General features: G+C 38.2%; 1 protein-coding gene and 1 pseudogene across 8 annotated transcripts in view; both read left to right on the top strand.

Moving 5' to 3' along the window:
• TENM3 (teneurin transmembrane protein 3) overlaps window positions 1–20,446 on the top strand; it is a 659,662-nt gene that overhangs the window by 397,149 nt on the left and 242,067 nt on the right.
• LOC114678619 (U2 spliceosomal RNA) lies at window positions 7,018–7,220 on the top strand (annotated as a pseudogene).

A 20,446-nucleotide genomic window follows, 5' to 3' on the forward strand; every position in this document is an offset into this window, starting at 1 on the left:
ATTGAGTGTTTATTTTGTGCCTCACGTCATGCCAAGGGTTTTCGCTTAGGTTGTTGGCACGAAAGTCATGTTCATTGGAACTGTATCTGTGGACATGCTTTGAGTTCTGGCTGTAGGGGAATTCTTTAGCAGAGGATTTTTCCTTTGTGTCTGCCGAGTACCTGAGGCCCAGCTTACCTGGGACACTTTATTCCTCTGCTTGAGGTTTTCAGACACAGGTAATGTAAATGTGGTGGGCAAACCCGTTTGAGGGCTGCCTCTTGGTTACAAATTCTTGAAGGAGATGTTTTTCTTTCTCTTATCTAGAGCCGGGGTCAAGGCAGGCAGGTTTCTTTGTGTCACTTTATATAGCGGAGGTTTATTATAGTTTCCCTCTACTGAGAGTGCAATTCTTTGGGAGCCTTGCTTTATGGAAGGGTTTTCATTAAACTCTCTACTTTCAAAGGGACAAGCCCTGGGCTTTATCTCCACCCCAGAGTTCCATGGACTCTTTAATGATGAAGCTCGAGGTCAAGTTTTCGATTCACCTTGTTTTTGGCCTCTTAGTATACTTTACTTTCTTACAAAGTCAGTGACATGAGTAAAAATAATTCTCTAAAATTGTTTTCATCCTTTATTTAATGTTAGCAGGAGAGTTGTTCAGGTGTCTACTTTCCATATCACTGTAAATGGAAGCTTAAACTTTTGACTACACATTAAGCTGTTGGATTCTCACAACAATCCTGGTGGTAGATGTGAAGAACACAAGGGTTAAAGAGGTTTGTGTGACTCCTCTAAGTTCATACAGCCAGTAAAAATTTGAAAAGGAGTTTGATCTCAAGCAGTCTAACTTTGGAAGCTATACCAAATGTCGGTGACATAACAAAGGAGTTCCTAAACGAATCTAGCTTGTGATTGACCTGTATCATTCCTACTAGAAGGAACAATCACACCAGTAATGACTCGATGGATGCATGGATGCATGATGGATGCATGGATACATGGATGCATGGATGGAGGGAAGGGAGGGAGGGAGGGAGGGAAAGAGGGAGGGAGGGAGGGAGGGAGGGAGGGAGGGAGGAAGGACAGTGTCTCAACATAGAGACCAGGAGAAGAAATGGCACTACAAAGTATATTTATTTGAACAAATTCAATAGGAGAAAGAAGAAAGGTTCTGTGTCTGGAGGTTCATGCAATTATTCTGCTGCATCTGGTAGGGTCGTTGCTTCTATTTGGAGGTTACATGTATCTTCAGAAAGTTTAGCTGTATTCCTGTTGTGGGTGTATGTTGATTTTTATCAGTGAAGTAATATAATAAGAATGGGCAAGCACAAGGAGACCCGCATTCTACTTTTAATAACCTCTAACCTTGAACAGGTTACTGAGGCCTCATCTAGGCATCTGTTCCCTTATCTTTAAAAACAAAAGATCTTTAAAGTCTCATCTTTTTTTCACCAAAAAACTTAAGAAATTTGAGATAGAACATATATATACATATATATATATATGTAATTTGTTGATACATGCTTTTCTGGTGGTATTCCATCTATAGAAAGGATAATTTTCCAGAAAAGTATATTTTATTTTTAGTTTGTATCAGCTACTCCATTTTAAGTGCTTTACATACTGTTGCTATAGAATAGTCGGATATGAATCTTTATAAAAGTAATTTTCTTTATTAGGGCTTATTTTATTCTTTGGAATACCAATTCAGATAATATCATCAATATAATCCTTCTGGATTAAATAGAGGAAGGAGGTTGGTTGCCTTTTATTTTTATCTATAAGAACCAAAATATTATGTAGTGCCTTTTGCTTCAAGATGTTCAGTTGAGAATGTTTCAAAAAACTAAAATAAAGGGAAAGATAACATACTGTCAGTTTTCCTCTGAATGTTTCCTGACACTTAAATAAGTGAGTTATCAGATTTCAGTTTATAGTTTAGTAGTTTATATAGCTAATAACAAATATTGTGTTCAGAAAGGTATATACATGTAAGTTGTTAGTTGATTATACAGAAAGAGAGCAACGCCCTGCCCGCCCTATTCTGTGTTTTCTTGCCTTTCCAATTTCTGCTTGCCTTTCAAGTTCCAGCTCAACCTTCCCCTGCAAGGCATTCTCCTAGCTCCCTCTAGCACAGCATTGTGGATTTTTTTTTTTTTTTTTTTTTTTTTTTTTTTTTTTTGAGACTAAGCTTTGCTCTGTCACTAGGCTGGAGTGCAGTGGCGTGATCTTGGCTCACTGCAACCTCTGCCTCCTGGGCTCAAGCGATTCTCCTGCCTCAGCCTTTCGAGTAGTCAGGATTATAGGCGCCCACCACCATGCCTCACTAATTTTTGTATTTTTAGTAGAGACAGAGTTTCACCATGTTGGCCAGGCTGGTCTTGAACTCCTGACCTCAGGTGAGGATTACAGGCGGGAGCCACTGCGCCAGCATTGTGGATTTTTAAACAGGTAACCTCTCAGTCTCCTTAGCTCTCATGACTGTCAAATAAAAGTTGTTTTGCTCATGTTCTCCTTATCTCCTCACTTTTTAAACGCAGGAATTAATGGAAAGAAGGAGACATTCATTTAAGGAGAGAACCTGTGGGTCGGCTTGATGAATGATGAGTTTGTGAAAGTTAGGGACTTGGAGTCAAATATATGCCCACATTGTTAAAGACAGTGTCTTTCACTTAATGTATAACTAGTCTTCATCTAGGTGAATTTGAGCAAATCTCTTAATACCTCCTGGCATCAAGTTTCTTACCTGAGCAAGAGCTAGGGCAGATCGGGAACCATCAGCCAGCACATCAAAATCTTCAACGGTAGATACTGAAAACGTACACACTGGATCTCATTTAACTAAATTCCCCTTGGGGATTTACTTTTACTCCCCATCTCTGCAGAGATTAAAAGGTAAAGGAAAATTGCTTCTCCTGATAGAAAAAAAAGTCATGGTTTTTAGTCAAGGTGATTTCTAAGATGCCATCTAGTTCTGAAATTACAGAGCTATGAGTCTATCACATGAGTAAAATAAAATTGAGGGGAGAAAAGTTAAGACAACAAAATACCAGTTTATTTACTTGATATGTCCGTTTGCCTGGAAAGACGTCTTTTTTGTTTGGAAGAACTCATTAATAGATGTATATTTTTGCATAGATGATATATCAGCAAACTGTTGTTAGCATCTCTATATTATATCTTAAATATTTCCACTTGTCTTCAGCCCCACTGCAACCACCCAGGTCTGAGCCACTCTCCATCGCCTCTTGCCTGGACCTCTGCAGTTGCCTCCTGCTTGGTTTCTAGCAGCCAGAATATGTTTTAAATAAAAGCTGAATCTCAGTTCTCTCTTGTGCAAAACCTCTCCTGGCCTACCAGACCCTGCATAACTTGGCCTTCGCCTCTCTTTCCAGTCTTGTCTTGTCTTGCCTTTACCTCTGCCCTCGGGCCTTCTCCTGGTTTTGGAACGTGCCAGTCTCCCTCCCCGGTGGTGTTACACAGTCAGTTCCCTCTTCCAGAAGACTCTGCCCCTCTCAACTGGTATGGCTTCTGTTTCTCTGTCTCTAGACCTCAGCTTCACATAGCCCCACAGAAAAACCTTCCCTCACTGCCCGATTTAGGTAGCCCACCTGTTTTACTCCATTTCTCTGTCCTGTTTGCATCTTTTCGTAGGAATTACAGTTGACCGTTGAGCAATTACGGGGCTAGAGGTGCCACCCCGTCTACACACAGTCAAAATTCCTCATGTAACATTTGACTCCCCCAAAACTTAGCCATGAATAGCCTACTATTGACCAGAAGCCTTACCGATCAGCAGTCGATTAACACATATTTGATATGTTGTATGCATTATTTACTGTATTTTTACAGTAAAGGAAACTAGAGAAGGGACAATGTTAGTAAGACAATCACAAGGAAGAGAAAATATTCTTACCGTTCATTAATTGGAAGTGGGTCATCACAAAGGTCTTCATCCTTGTCGTCTTCACGCTGAGCAGGCTGGCGAGGCGAGGGAACAGGAGGTTGGTCGTACTGTCCCAGAGGTGGCACAGGAGGAAGAAAATCTGCATGTAAGTGCGCCTGCACAGTTCAAACCCCTGTTGTTGAAGGGCCAACTGTATTACTGCTTTGTTAGTTGTTTCCTTTTAATTTTTCTTTCTACAAAAATTGACAGCAGGGGCCATGTCTATTTGGTTTAATACTGTAACATTCCAAGCACACAGCAAGTAAGTGCTCTACAAATACTTGTTGAATCCTTGACTCAATTACACATTTACCATTTTTTGTTTGTTTGTTTGTTTGTTTGTTTGTTTGGAGTCAGGGACTTGCTCTGTCCAGACTGGAGTGTTTTGGCACAATTATGGCTCACTGAAGCCTCAACTTCCTGGGCTCAAGCGATCCTTCTACCTCGGCCTCCCAAAGTGCTGGGAATACAGGCATGAGCCACTATGCCTGACTGACATTTATCTTTTTATCTGTCTTTTACTTCAGTTAATTAAAATAAGTTTTATTCTCTGAAAACCGACAAGCTTTTGAAAATAGTCCAAGCAACTGAAAATAGTCTGGAAATGTGCAAAGAAATAGGGAATCCTACCAGAGATTTAATTTATCCACAGATAATCCTGAAAGTGGACAAGTTATATATGGATAATAAAAAGCATGTCCAAGAGTTATCTGTTTTTTGAAAAGGTTCTATATATGTCCTGCTCTAATTAGCAGAGGTTGCTCAAAAGCTGTTCGTATTCAAATCTGTGTATATCGGCCGGGCGCGGTGGCTCAAGCCTGTAATCCCAGCACTTTGGGAGGCCGAGATGGGCGGATCACGAGGTCAGGAGATCGAGACCATCCTGGCTAACACAGTGAAACCTCGTCTCTACTAAAAAAATACAAAAACCTAGCTGGGCGAGGTGGCGGGCACCTGTAGTCCCAGCTACTCAGGAGGCTGAGGCAGGAGAATGGCATAAACCTGGGAGGCGGAGCTTGCAGTGAGCTGAGATCTGGCCACTGCACTCCAGACTGGGTGACGGAGCAAGACTCCGTCTCAAAAAAAAAAAAAAAAAAAAGAAAAGAAATCTATGTATATCTGAATGCACATGATTAAGTCTTTAATTGTAGGTTTGCAACATGTTTGTAGAATCTGATCAGTATGTTAACTGAATTAATCCTGTTTTCTAAATCTTCAATATGCTTATTTTTACAAAAGAAATATCTCCTCTTCCATTTCTAGATGCACCTCACATGATTACTTCTCATGAGTAAGCAAAGATCTTGACCTGTAGCTTCTTACACCTGCCTATTTGTTTAGCAGAACAGAGAATTACGGTAAAACAGAAAAATGGTACAGGCGTTTGTGTTTGCTTTACAAACACATCTCCCATCTTAGTACAAAACACACTGCAAACTCTTAATTTTAGATCTTCTTAGGTTTGTTGTAAATAGAAAATAGAGTATAATGTTTTCTAGATTTATTTCTAAACTATATTATGGTTACTTTTCTCATTGTGCTTTTCAGATATTTGAGAAATTGTTTATATGCTGTCATGAATATGAATTCATTATTAAATGTTAATGAATAATTTTGCTTCAAAATAAAATAGTGAGCCTGTACACTTTCACTTGTATAATGTTCTAGCCCGTATTTTAATTTTTCAGTTTTTCCCTTTGTTTTCTTTCATGTCAGCTTCTTCATCTGGTCCATCAGTTGTTGAACATATTACGTCACCTCCGCCCCATCCCATCTTCATGACAGTCAGAGAAGGTTGCTCAGTGCTACTTTCATCCAGGCCATTTTGTGGCCAAATGCTAAGCACATTACCAGCTCTATCCAATGCTCACTGGTGCAAGGACCCAAAATCATATTTTAAACTTGCTCCTTGATAGCTCCTTATTTAAAATTTTCTGGGCCGGGTGCGGTGGCTCAAGCCTGTAATCCCAGCACTTTGGGAGGCCGAGACGGGTGGATCACGAGGTCAGGAGATCGAGACCATCCTGGCTAACATGGTGAAACCCCGTCTCTACTAAAATATACAAAAAACTAGCCGGGCGAGATGGCGGGCGCCTGTAGTTCCAGCGACTCGGGAGGCTGAGGCAAGAGAATGGCGTGAACCCGGGAGGCGGAGCTTGCAGTGAGCCGAGATTGCGCCACTGCACTCCAGCCTGGGTGACAGAGCGAAACTCCGTCTCAAAAAAAAAAAAAAAATTTCTGGGAATATTCTATCACTATAGCTATTAAGGCATGGAGAAGAAAGAAATGCTTTATTGTAGCCACAGAAATGGTTTTCTTTTTCTAACCCAATCATTTGCCATCTCTGAAAAAAAATTCCCAGGCCAGGTGTGATGGCTCATGCCTTGAGTCCCAGCACTTTGGGAGGTCAAGCGGGAGGATCAGTTAAGCCTGGTAGTTTGAGACCAGCCTGGACAACATAGTGAGACCCCATCCCTGCAAAAATAAAATATTAAAAAATTAGCCAAGCCTGGCAGTGTACACCTGTAGTCCCAGCTACGTGGGAGGCTCAGGTGGAAAGGATCCTGTGGGCCCAGGAGGTGGAGGGTGCAGTGATCTATGATCATACTACTGAGCTCCAGCCTGGGCAACACAGCGAGACCCTGTCTCAAAAAATAAAATATTCCCTTCTCATCTCTGATCAGAATAGAAAAAGACCGACTGTGACTCATGTTCAGAACTTCTCCAATCCAAACCCAGCTTTTCCTCATTTTATGAAAATATGAGCCGCCTTCAGTTGTACAATGTTCACAGTAAACACACGGTTTTAGGAACTTGAAGAATATCCATCTGTAGAACCCAGACTCTTAACTCCAACACAGATCTTGCTAAAGCTTTGGAGTGGAAAGCAAGGAGTGCACACCCTGCCTCTGCAACTCTCCCTGGGGAAGGGAATGCTTCCATGACCCCAAGGCCGGGTGAGCCTGTTGGTTCTGCCATTCATTGGTTAGTCACCTGATGGAGGTGTTCTACTCCAGAGGTGGCAAGCGTGTGGGACATTTGTTAACACTCCCAGCTCCAATACTTACAACAGACATCAATAATGGATCACTGCTTCTCGGCCCTTTGGCTAAGATCAAGTATAGTGTCTGTTCTTACCAGTTTAATAATGGATCATGGCGGTGTTTCCTACTGAGTGCAAAGAGAGTCTTGGGAACTTTCTTAACACAGCAGTCACTTTCAATTGCCAACCTTGTTTTAAAAAAGAAGCACCAGCACTCCCTGAAATCATTCTCTGTTTTTCTTACTCTATTCTTATGCTATGCATCCCCTCTTCCCACCCTTCCCCAAACCCTACCATGGCAACTAGACTCTTATTTTTATGATTGCTTTATGATATTTTCTACAGAACCTGTCATTTACTTTTACCAAATGGAAAACAGAGATAATGTGGTTTTTTTCTGTCTTACTTGGCAGTTCAGCAGTAACTTAACTAAGTGAGCAGTAAGTAGCCTTTTTAAGGTAAGATCGAATTTTAAAGTCTGTCCCAGATATCATTCTAATGTGTCCAGTGACACTGCAGAAAATTTAACTTTCCCCGGAACTGTGTATTATTCTGGGACGTGTGCATGTGTGCATGCTTGTGTGCATGCTGCTAGATGTTACAGTCAAGAAAAATGTCAGCACAGTAATTATAGACCAAAAAAGTTCACTTCAAAGAATTAATACTGTTTGAAGGAAAATTCACGATTCGGAAACTCACAAATTTAAAACCAAAGCATTTTATGTTCGTTCCTTTCCATTAAAAGTTGGGTGGAGTAGTTACCGCTCTAAGATGAAGTCTGTAATCGCATCAGAAGCCCTCTGGGTAGGAAAGAGTGTGTTGTTGGAGTTTTCCAGCCCATCTTTATGGGATTTCAGAGCTCTTTAAGCGCTTAGCTTCTGGTGTTTTTGGGATTAGGAATGTGCATTCTTGTAGAGAATTGGAAGGCAAATGTTAGGCTTGTCAGCATCTGAGGACCACAGAAGCAGTCCGCCCATTGTTCGAGTCACGCTTCCAAGACCCAGCACTTTTCACTGAGGAGCCTGCTTTTGAAGTGTTTTCTTTGCTTAATTTTCTCCACCTTTGAGATCCTTTCAGAAGTATTTTCTTTCAAAATATCATGCATTCTTCTTTAGAAGAATTGGTCTTTCTAATAAGACAAAGAAACATAGGATACTTGTAATCTGTCGAGTATGGCTAAAAACATTAGGGCACTGAGGACAGATAGAATGAGGGTTGTGGAAGAAGTTTTGCAGTCTCATTATAAATCAACTTTTTTTCTCTTTTTAATTTAGTCTGACTATAGAGACCTATATCTAGGCAAGAATATAAGAAATTTGGGGTTCATTTAGAAATTGCAATGGGTTTTTTCGTACGCAATGGAAAATCAAAATGGAAATCCTTCTTTGACATTACAATTATGTATTGGAGTCTTGTGTATGAAAGTAATTGAAGGTCTAATAAAAATTCTGCTCAAAACCAATGTCTGTTGTTTTACGGAGTTACTTTTTAAAAAATAACCAAGATGACCATAAAATTCTGTGGAAATTTTATGTTTAAAAAAGTCAGCGTAAAATGTTAACATGGGTTTCAGAACGGAAAATAGCAATTCCTAAAATAGCTCTTGTAGTCACATGTATGTGTGTAAGCTGATGTATAAATCTAAATACAGGATTTAAGAATTAGAGTATACTTTGATTCACAAAATAAATGAAAAGTAGCTATTCTTACAGACCTATTTGTTGAGATGTAATCCACAGAATAATTACATGTATTGGTTCACTGTGCGTCTCTCTGTTTATTAAGACTTAACACTAGGGTCACGGTTCCTGAAGTCACTCCTGTTGTTCTTCTCAACTGCTCTAATAAATCTTGTGTCCTTTCTCTCAGGTGGTGGCATCCTTTGCCAGATGTTAATTTCAGCATCTGGTGGACTCATCTTTAATTTGGTTCTGTGAAACCTTATTCTGCCTTTCATTGTTAGCCTCTGAAGCTTGCTTAAAATATTTCTTTTTGGGTTTTCTGGGTGTTCATCACTAGAGACAAGTTATGAATGCTTCCAACACCAGGGATTTGTGGAGGATCTTCTATCACTGTGAATCTGTGTCCCTTAAAGTGAACTATTTGAGGTTAAAATAGAAGATGTCTGTTTTTTTAACCTCAATAGTTAATAGAGTGTTTAACACAGAGTAGTCACCAAACGTTTGTTGAATGAAAACATGTCCTGAGGCACTGAGATTGGGAAGGAAAGATGTTATTTTCAACTTCTACCAGAGGGCTTAAGCAGTGCTTCAGGGAGTAAGCCAACTGGGAGATGATTTAGTTTCTGTTACAAAAAAATCCTTGGCTGGGCACAGTGGCTCACGCCTGTAATCCCAGCACATGGGGAGGCTGAGATGGGTGGATCACTTAGGGTCAGGAGTTTGAGACCAGCCTGGTCAACACAGTGAAACCCCATCTCTACTAAAAATACAAAAATTAGCTGGGCATGGTGGTGCATGCCTATAAATCCTAGCTACTCAGGAGACTGAGGCAGGAGGATCGCTTGAACCCGGGAGGTAGACATTGCAGTGAGCTGAGATCACGCCACTGACTCCAGCCTGGGCAACAGAGTGAGACTCCATCTAAAAAAAAAAAAAAAAGAAACCTTATATGTATAATTGTCCCTTCATTGTCCATAGTAACACGAAGATGATGAAGTTGACCCTTTTTCACAGAGCTCTCAGCTGAAGTTTTCTCACTCTGATTTTTAGGTCCATACCTAGTGTTCAGTCCATGTTAATAAACATTTTTCATAGAAATATAACAGCAGCGGTGATAGGATAACTATATAAACTATGTGAAGAAATAAATACATGGTCAATTACGTGAATTTGCATGAAGAAATAACTTTTCAAACTGCGATGATTAGAAAAGTCCTGAATAAAGTGCAATGAATCTGTTATAAATTGTACAAAAGAAAGGGTTAATAATATAGGAATAAAATTAAAATTATAAATATAATTTCATAAGATGCAACCAAGCCATCATTACTATTTTATCTGACTTAACATGACCTGCTGTTCATCACACCAGTGGAATTTGATACTTGTGTAGTAGTATTCTAAAGTTGCATCTTTTACTGTATTTAAAGTTAAATGGGCCATGCACAGTAGCTCTCACCTGTAATCCCTGCACTTCAAGAGGCCAGGCTGGGAAGATCGCTTGAGACCAGGAGTTTGAGACCACCCTTGGCAGCATAGTGAGATCCCCATCTCTACAAAAATTAATTAGCCAGGCCTGGTGGTGCATGCCTGTAAGTCCTAGCTACTCAGGAGGCTGAGGCAGGAGGATTTTTTGAGCCTGGGAGGTTGAGGCTGCAGTGAGCTGTGATTGCATCATGACACCACTGCACTTCAGCCTGGGTGACAGAGCAAGACCCTGTCTCAGAAAAAAAAAAAAAAAAGTTACATAATAGTAACATTTGGAAATGACAGGACTGTTTATCAGCTTCGGGTCTGGCAGCAACTTTTCTAGAGTTAGCTTTTTTCTCCTTTCTCGTGCCATGACTTAAAAATAATAACGTGCTGGGCATGGTGCCTCATTCTTGTAATCCTAGCACTTTGGGAGGCTGAGGCACTTGTGGCCAGGAGTTCGAGACTAGCTTGGGCAATGTAACAGATGCCCTCCCCGCCACCATCTCTACAAAAGAAAAAAAGTTAACCCTTGATTTGCTTTCTAGGAGTGGGTGAGTTTGGAGTTCCAATGATTGTTAACCCATTAATTCTTCATTTATTGAAGATATCCTTATGTTTCACATGCTGCAAAGATGTACAAGACTTTGTTTCCTACTCTCCAGGATCTTTCAGACTAACTGTGTGATATTTAAACTATTGTATTTTGCATTAGTTGAACCTTTATCCGAATTCGGTTTGCTGTACCATTGTGAAACTTGAAGAGTGTTCTGAGAGCTACCAAGCTAATTAAAGGATTAGAAAATGAGACTCGTGAAAAGAACTCAATAAGAATTGAATTATTTAACAGAAAGGAGAGAAAGCTAACGGGAGACACATTAATCATTTTTGAAGATGTAATGGATGATGACCATCTAGTTCTAGCGTTGGCCAAAGATGGGAAAGGAAAAAGTGGATTAAACTATAGAATGAGATATTAAGGTTAAACTTGAGAGTCTAAGAACACAGGAGTTATTTTAATATGGGTCCTCTTAATGAATGTAATCTTGACATTTTTAAAGGGTATTTTTAAATTACATAAAGTATTTTTTGTTTCCCCAAGTTAAATTGCAACTGAATTTAGAGATTAACAGAAAAAAGAGTGTTCAAGTTTCTCTGTCATCTTTCAGAAAATTATAGAGCTTGACTAGGGAGAAAGCAAACACTTGGTTCCAGGACATGCGTGATACTGAATCAGTAAAAAGCAAATGGTCACAGCAAGGGCAGCCCTCTTGTAAGTATATCCGAATTTCTTTTATAATCTTAAATAGTTGTTTTGTTTTGCTTTTTTAGACAGGGTCTCACTGTGTTGCCCAGGCCATAGTGTAAGAGCTGTTCACAGGTGTGATCATGCATATTCCAGCCTTGAGCATCTGGGCTGAAGGCTTCCTCTTGCCTCAGCCTCCAGAGTAGCTGGGACTACAGGCAGGAGCCACCACACCCTGCTGTGCTTCTATAATCTTCATAAATCATTTAGAAAATTGACACTCGTTTACTAGAGATAAACTTAAGAGCATGATTAAAGTTGATTTTAGGGAGTTTCTTATTCCTTTGCTCGGTTGCGTATTGCTGTCTACTAAGAGTGAATGCCTCCTCTCGTTTAGATTTGAAAGGCATTCTTGCTGTTAGCGTTCACAGCACTTTGTCAGACCACAACAGCTTGATAACTTGGGTTACTATCTAAACCTCCAAAGAAAATGGAGAGTTAGAGTCCATCTGCGTTGTGATTTAACTTTTCAAAGCCTCTGATTTTTAAGCCCTTTCACTTCAGGTGCCAAATTTTCTCCAAGCACAAGACCCCTTAACTCAATCTGTTCTCTCTGCCAAATGAACAATTTTATGTCCGTTCCCTTACTATACAGCCACTGAAATCTAGTATTCAGTAATATACTTAGGAAGGTATCTCATTTTTTTTCTTCATGAAAACCTTCTGTGCTGTGTTACTTGTGGCCAATCTCAGACACAAGTGTATGTACATACATAGAACCTGACAAAAATTTATTCCTTAGCTAAAAAGGGATGATAATTTCTTCTCCTTATGCTTAGAAACATTTTAAGTATAACAAAGGCTTTCTAATGACCAGCCGAGTTTTATCTCCTCTTCATCCTTCATCGGATCCATCTTTTCTTTCGTGTTTTTATTTCTCAGTTGCAGTGCCAAAGCTCTATTTGTACTGTTCTTCTAACATAGGAAAAATGCATGCTTGCTCGGTTTAACTATTCCAACTTCTGCCGAGTGATAATTAACTGACCTCAGCCCATCTGACCACTGAGTTGCCAAAATCAGGTTTTATAGTGTGATTGAACAATTAGTTGAACTGTATTATCCTTGTAATTCATATTTTACCAAAAGTTACAGTTTTCTACATGATAGTAATGTAAATGCATCAGGAAAAGAGGGAAATGAAACTTTTATTGGGTGCCTACTTTGAGCAAGCCTGTGTGCCAGGCAACTCGTGTGTGTGTATTCATATGTGTGTGTGCGTGTGCGTGTGAGTGTGTGTGTGTGATATTTAATTTAACGTTCATAGTCTTGAGGCTTTGTTATCATTACCCTTGTTTTACAGATGAAGAGTATGTAGCATGGGGAGGTTAAATAACTTGCCCAAGATTTTAGGATTACTAAGTGGCAGTTCAAATGCTCATTTACTTAAAAGCCATAGAGAAAAAAAATAATCGAAAGAAATCTGAAACAAAGCCCATGTCATCATAATCAAGAGGACTTGGAAGAGAGGGGCAGTGTCTAATTTGTCTTTTTGCAGCTTTGATTTTCTGTTTCTACTTCTGTCCGTGTCCTTTTAAGCTTTTTTTTTTTCCTTTCGCATGATGTACGTTTCTCTAAAGCCAGAGTAGTGAGCAGCTTGAAAGGTTAAGGAAAAGAGGGGCTAGGGAGGTGGAACTATTGTGGTCTCTTTATTTTTCATGCCTCAAGCATACGATGTAATAATATTCCTCGTCTTCCAAAAAAAGAAATCAGTGAACGTGGTTCCTTACTTAGCTCACATTAATGGCCATGTGAGTGCATGCTGAAAATGTACAGTGAGGAAAGTAAGGACATAATTAACATAACAAACCATTCTAATAGAATTAGTGTCTGACTGAAGGAGACAAGCAATTCCAAATCATTCTGTATTGTTCAGTACTTTTTTTTAACAGGAGGTATAAATTTAACTGTGTGTTGCAACCAGTGACAAACTATCATAGAGGTTTGGGTTTTTTTAAATCAAGAAATATTGTTTGAATCTTGCTCCTCCATTAACTGTAATACTATGTAAGTCTCACTTAAAATATTATGCTTATATGGTAGACATTATGTTAGTATAAGTCTGAAAAAAAATAGTTGCCTAGAAGTAGCAGTGGATGCTTTAAGAATTTTTTTCAATATATTTAAACAAAAAGATTATTTGTATGGTTTGGGGCCTACACAGTGATTTGGGGCCTAAAATACATTTAAAACTACAACATTAGAGATGAAATTTTGGCCTGGTTCAGACAGGTGCTTGGTAAGTGAGCACTGAATGAATGTGCTAGTAACTAAACAGTCTTAAAAATAAATACCATGGCAAGGAGGACTCAGTACATCAAGAAAACCAATTAACTTAAATGCATTTATATGGGTTTTAAATTGTTGCTCTTCAAAATGCAATAATGTATTTATTGATCTTGATTTTATGGTTTGTAAAATATGCTTTTTAAAATTTCCTGAAAATTAAAAATTTAAGTCATTAATCCACCATTAATCAGCTCAAGGTGACCAATTTACAAGTGTCTCCCCTTCCCACTGCCCTGTAGCCAGCACTTTGTTGAATTCATTTGAGAATTCAACAAACTCTCTGGAATTACTTTTTTTTTTTCTACAAACACTTAAGAGTTTCTCTAAAAGAATAACTTCCCAAGTCCTAATGCTTAATGCAGAAAGTAACAGTAGTACTTTATTTTTGTTTAGTCTGTTTTTCTGAACAAATATTCCACCAACTTGAGTCTCATTGTCCCTAGCCCATTAGGAACAACAGAAGTTTTACCCCACTTCCCAGCTGTTTTCTTAGGAATGTAGAAATCTGGCTAGAAGGCACAGCAACCTCCCACCTTCCTAGTAGACCAAGGATTCCTATTGTCAGATGCAGTGGGCATGAAAGCAGCAATTTTACAGCACAAAAACTCCAATAACATTTACTTCGGTTGGCTGAGATTGAAATGCACACAGGCACTGCTCAGTCTTGGTTGCTTAAGCACCAGCTTCCCTTGGCTTTTTGCCACTTTGTGCATTTCAGAGACAAGTCCTTTCAGGAGAAGGCATTTTGCTTGTAACTTGCAGTGGAGTAAACAGACCATTCAGGCATAGTTTATTGCATTACAAACTCAACTATGCAAACTATCCCAAAATTGAATACAACAAAGTAATTAGTGAAATCATTTGGTCATGAGAATTCACAAGGAGGAATTGTCCTATTTTAAAAATAAAATTTTTCTTTTCTAAAGAATTATTTAAAACTTTATATTTAGAGAATGGTAGCTCAGCTCTTAATTATAAGTTTTACTTACATAGTGAAGCTTAAGGTGACCAGTGTACAAGTGTCTTCCCCTCCCCACTCCCCCGTAGCCAGCACTTTGTTGAATTCATTTGGGAAATCGTAAGAGAGCACCCACGTTACATTATAAAGCAAACACTGAAATGACGATGACCCACTCCTACGTAGACTGAAGTGCTGGCATATCAACCCCATGTTACTATATAAAGAATAGGCAGAGAAAAGCATGCAAAAGCATCTCAATAGCCTGACTCAGGCTGAACTAGGTAAAATATGCAAACACATTGTGGATTCCCTAGAAGACAGGCAAGGGAAGGCAGGAGGGATGTACATTAGGTTACCCTAGAGGCAGTGTTCATCTAATCAAGAGTTCATCCATTCCTGCAGCCAGTTTTTAACATCATACATCTAATGTGTACTAAAAACCAGTTGCTAAATATGGTTACCAGACATTTTCTTCTACAGGATTGTCCCAGGTTCTGTATTTGTTTTTTTGTGGGCTTTTTTCGGAGAACTTTAAAACAAAATTGTAAAATCTCATGTAAAATCAAAATTAAATGACTTTTTCTACTCAGCACTGTATCTATTATCTGTTTATAAACCAATCCTGTTCATACTGGTCAGAGCAAACTGCAGATTTCAAAAGGATATTATCGAAAGTATACACAAAGGTTAGCGCATTTTAACCTTTAACTGGGACCCTGTTTATCGTTCCTGTCCGACTCAGATCTCTCGTGTGTGTGAACTAAGTACTCGGAACTTCGTTAAAATCGTTATTGTCTGTAAGTAAATTGTGATGTACTTGAATTTCTGCAATTGTGTTTATTTTTCACATTTTGTTCAATAACCAGGGCTCAGCTCTTAACATTTTCAAATACTCGTTTTGTTTTGAAAAAAGACAGGGCCCTTATTTGAGCTAACAGATGAGCCCTCATTTCTAAGGAGCCCTAAGCAAGACCCTATCATTCCATGTGCTAATGGTCTTTCTTATTGCTGAATTTGGCCCTTGCTCTGTTGATTGAATCTACATATCTAGCCAGTGATGCTTAAAGAGAAGCCACAGAGTACAGCATTTTGGAGTTGAAGTTCAAACCACACAGTCTCCCTTTCTGCATCCCACAGATTCTCATCTGTGCTCTCTCCCCGGCCTCCAGCTGCTGCACTGTCACCAGCCCAGCTGAGATTCAGAACCACTTCTGGTGTGATTCTGTACCTCAGGTACCCTTTATGTGCCTCAGAAACCCTTTTCCCTAGATGTCTCTACCATTCATACATGTTTACACTGATTTCCTTCTGAGTAAATATATAGAACTATCAAAGGGTCTAACCTGCCCGTTGCTCAGTTGCAGTCCTAGTTTACTTCCTGCTTGATCTGATTGATTTCGTTTCTTTGGAGTATTAGAAAGAGAGACAACTTGCAGAGAGGCTTAGTAGGCTTTGCCCGATACCTTCTGCTTTCCTCTACGGCTGCGAACCGATTTCCCTTCCCTTGAATGCATGAAGGAAGAGTTTAAATGGCATCTGAGGTAATGGTGAGTTTCTGGGTTACTTTGCAGTAGTTTGCCCTCGGTGGAGTGCACAAGAGGAAAGAATGGGAATGGCCCTGCCCTGCCGGTGCGTGCCTGTAGCGGCAACGCGTCCGAAAACAAGTGATGCACTCCTAATGATGTGTGCTTTTGGTTCTTTGAATGTGCACAGCATCTCCATCAGGTTTTTACAGCTGGACTCTAGCTGTAATTGCTACTGGGATGAGATGCACAACATGGGGTGTTAGCTAAGTACTTGTAGTGTTTTAGTGGCCAAAAATATATGGCATGGTAGGAGCATCAGGCTTCATGAAATTCACACTTGTATATCTTCATGTTCCTCACCCATTTCTGACATGCCGCTGATTTGCCAGCAGGCTTACTCTAGATGAAGGGGATAAAAATGGCAAAGCTGAAAGATGTTGTTTCTTAAAAGATACTGTATATCAGTTGAGTAAGAGGAAGTAGATCGGGGATGTAAACGCATAAAAAGGCCTCTGTAGTCATTCTTCAGTGAAGACAATTGGTAGTAATCTCATCATTGCAACTAAACAAAAAAGATAACAGTTTTAATCTTATTATAGCACAAAATGGCATGCATTAAAATATTTCTAATGTAAACAATAATTCCATATTTCTGTAGCATCAGCTCTCAGATCCCTTGTCCTGATTTGTCATTAGATATAAATCAGTTTTTATGCTCCTTCCAGGGAAGTCTTAAAGCCTAATGTTTCCTTGTTGGAGATGTTATAATTCCAAAGAGGGTAAAATTGATAGTTACACTAGAGAAAAGTATCATATCCAAAATTATGATGTAAAAGAATAATCCAGATACCCATGCTGATCCACCCTTATGTTTATTTAAGATATCATCAATGAGGCTTGGAATTTAATGCAGTTCTGTTGGCATAATAATTTTCCACGGTGTCAGCTGTGACCACTGAGTTTCCAACCCAGTTAAATTGTTCTTTCACATTATTCTTTGCAATTTCTATTTTGTTCTTTCTTTCTTTTTTCTGTATTCCTCGGGAATTTTTTTTTTTTTTTAATCAATCCCCCTTGTGTCCATCCAACCAAAATATTTTATAGTGCTTACGTTAACTTACATTTTAAAAGCAGTGTATGTTGTAGATATTAATTAATCCTGAGAACAATACAATGCTCAGGAGAGAATTATTTGAATTAAATTTGTCAGAAGTGGTATAATGCAAAGATTGCCCTAAAACTGCTGAAAGGAGTAATTTTCCTTGTTTCCATAGAAATGAGGAGTTCCTTATTCTTTGGTCCTTAGTCAGATCATACTACTTTTGTTTAATTACAATGAAATAGTAACCACTAATCAAAAGATTCTTTGTTCTATTTAGAATTCAAACTTTTGTTCTCCTGAACATATTCACCTGCCTTTCTAAGATTACTTTCTAATGGCAAACCAGAAAATGGCAACATGATCGCCTGATTTGAGAAGAAAAATACTTACCTTATGCAAGTACCCTGTAATAAACTTTGAGATTTTCTACTGATTTTTTTAATGCCCAAGGTTTGTTGTATTCTTTTTATAACATTTTTTCATTCCACGGTCATTTTAAGCTTTATTTCATTCACAGTTTCTTTACACCTCATGCATTTATTGAAATTTAATTTGAGAAATGGAGAATTAAGAATCCTTATACGTTCTATTGAGAGTAACTAGCCCTGTGGTTAATGGGTACAAATGAATAGAATGAATAAGATCTAGTATTTGATTGCAAAACATAGTGACTGTAGTCAATAATAATTTAATTGTATGTTTTAAAATAATTTAGTATAATTGGATTGTTTATAACACAAAGAATAAATGCTTCAGATGATGGATAACCCATTTACCCTGATGTGATTATTACGCATTGTATCCCTGTATCAAAATATCTCAGGTTCCCCACAAATATATAGACCTATTATGTACCCATGAAAATTAAAAATTTTTTAAAAACCTTTTTTTTTTTTAAAAAAGAGTATCCCCACAACAGTACATCTCACACACACACACACACACACACACACACACACACACACACACACCTGAATCCTGGCAACATTGCAGTACACAGGAATATATTACTTGAATTGAAACTGCAAAAGTAGTTTAATGCAAACACACACTCCCACATAAATACACTTTTATTTATTAAAAGACAAGAAACTAAAAAACTGAAGTATGAAGGCCAATTAGAATAATAATGTGTGTTTTACAATTTTTTCTCAAATTTCCTCTTTAACATTAACTCAAGAGTAGATTCCATTCCCAAGGTGATTCAGCCATTTAATATTTCAAAACTTTCATTATTCCCTAGAGCTCAGTGCCCCCTCTGCTGCTTCTCCTACAAACAGTGATTTCCCAGTAATGCCAGCAGAAGCAACAGAGTGAAGCGAAGTTTTCAAGAGAGGCAAAGGCGCAGTTTCCCTTTTTCTTTCCTACTGGTTAATGCCGTCAGTGGGTGGTCATGCCTGCTCTGTTCTTGAACAAAGGACTTCCTTCTCAGGAGCAGCAGGAATAAAACTGACAAGTATCACATCTGTGTCATGCTGCTTCTCCAATTCCCATGGGATAGTACCACAACTACAGCAGCAGTTCTGATGGTGCCACAGGGAAACAAGGCAGTAGGGCATCCTCCTCAGTGAACAGATCCTGCTTGAATGAAAGAGAAGGGGAAAAGAAAATACTAAATAACAATATAACGAACAGTGGAGAAGTAAATGGGCAAAGATACAACTCCTCAGAGAAGACAAATGTTTTGGAGATAGTCTCTCTACTTGGTGTAAGGTCTAAGTGTTGACATATGTCCATATTTTAGAAGTAGTATAGGATAGAGTACATCCGTTCCTCTCCATTCTTGGGCAGAGAACTGGTCCTGTGTGAAGAATGCATGGTTTAATTTGAGGAATATTTCCAACGGGTCTTAAATTCTGGCCTTTGCTGTTACTGTCTACAAATGGGAAGAAAAGTGATAGGCAAATTCCAAAGCCAAAGAGGATTTAATAATTATAATTAATAACTGAAAAAAAAGACAAACTAAGATAGACTCAAAACATTGATGGCAATTTATAAAATTGGATTGGATGATGTTTGTAGAGTTCTGTAAATTTATTAAAAATTGTATTTGTGAATTCAAAATTTAAAATTATAGTATGTAAATAATATGTAGATAAAAATGATTTTAAAAATTAGCTGATAATACCTCTTTACAATTTTTAAAATCCCTCCAAATATATAATAGCATAGGAAAATGCTCACGTTAGTGATACATGGAAGATAGCAAAGCAGAACTATGCAGTACAATCTTGATTCTGATGATATTTGTATATTAAAAAAAATAGGAAAGAAATTTTCTCTGGGTAATGGATTATGGATAGTTTTAGTTTTTCTCTTTTCCCAGTTTTTTTAGATTTCTGTAGTTTTGTTTTTTCAGAATGTTTGCACTGAACGTATAATATTTTATGATGAAAACATAAAAAAATTTTAATGGGAAGACATTTTGTCAGTACCTGTCAGAATTGTTTATGTGGATAAACAATTTCAGTTTTTCATTTCTCTGAATGGATCCTATAGAATTCTGTAGAATAGTTATATAAGGGTTTATTTAAGTATTACATGGATATTAAAAGCAACCTAAATGACCATCAAAAGGGAATTCCTGCTGTGTCATAATACTATTCAGTTGTTGTAAAAGAATGAACCTTAACAAATATATGTTATGTTGGTGAAAAAGTAATTGCTGTTTTTGCCATTACTTTAAATGGCAAAAACTTTTGCACCAACCTATTTAAGACATATTGTACGTATATGTATATAAACAATACTGTGTATATCCAGATAGATAGACAGATAGATAGATACACACCCTAACTTGAAAAAAAAAAAAATCTATGTTCTATTGTAGAGTAGATAAAAAAGCAATTTGTCAAACTTAATATAAAGATTGCGTTTTCAAAAAAATGTATGTGAGTGTAAGATTGTCTAGGCAACCTTAGGCTGTATGAGAAACATAAACATCTATTCTTTTAAGTGAACTAAGTTTTAATTTTGAGCCACTATTCCAACCAATGGTAGAAACTCATTAAGTAGACACAGTCAAATCAGAGTTTCTTATTAACTTCCTTATCCCATCCTAGGAATAAGGTTATGAAAGTGTCACAGTACAGTGAGTGCTGTGTGCTGAATTGTGTCCTCTCAAATTTATATGTTGAAGTCC

This window comes from Macaca mulatta, chromosome 5 (genome assembly GCF_049350105.2).
Source record: "Macaca mulatta isolate MMU2019108-1 chromosome 5, T2T-MMU8v2.0, whole genome shotgun sequence".
Taxonomy (NCBI): Eukaryota; Metazoa; Chordata; class Mammalia; order Primates; family Cercopithecidae; genus Macaca; species Macaca mulatta.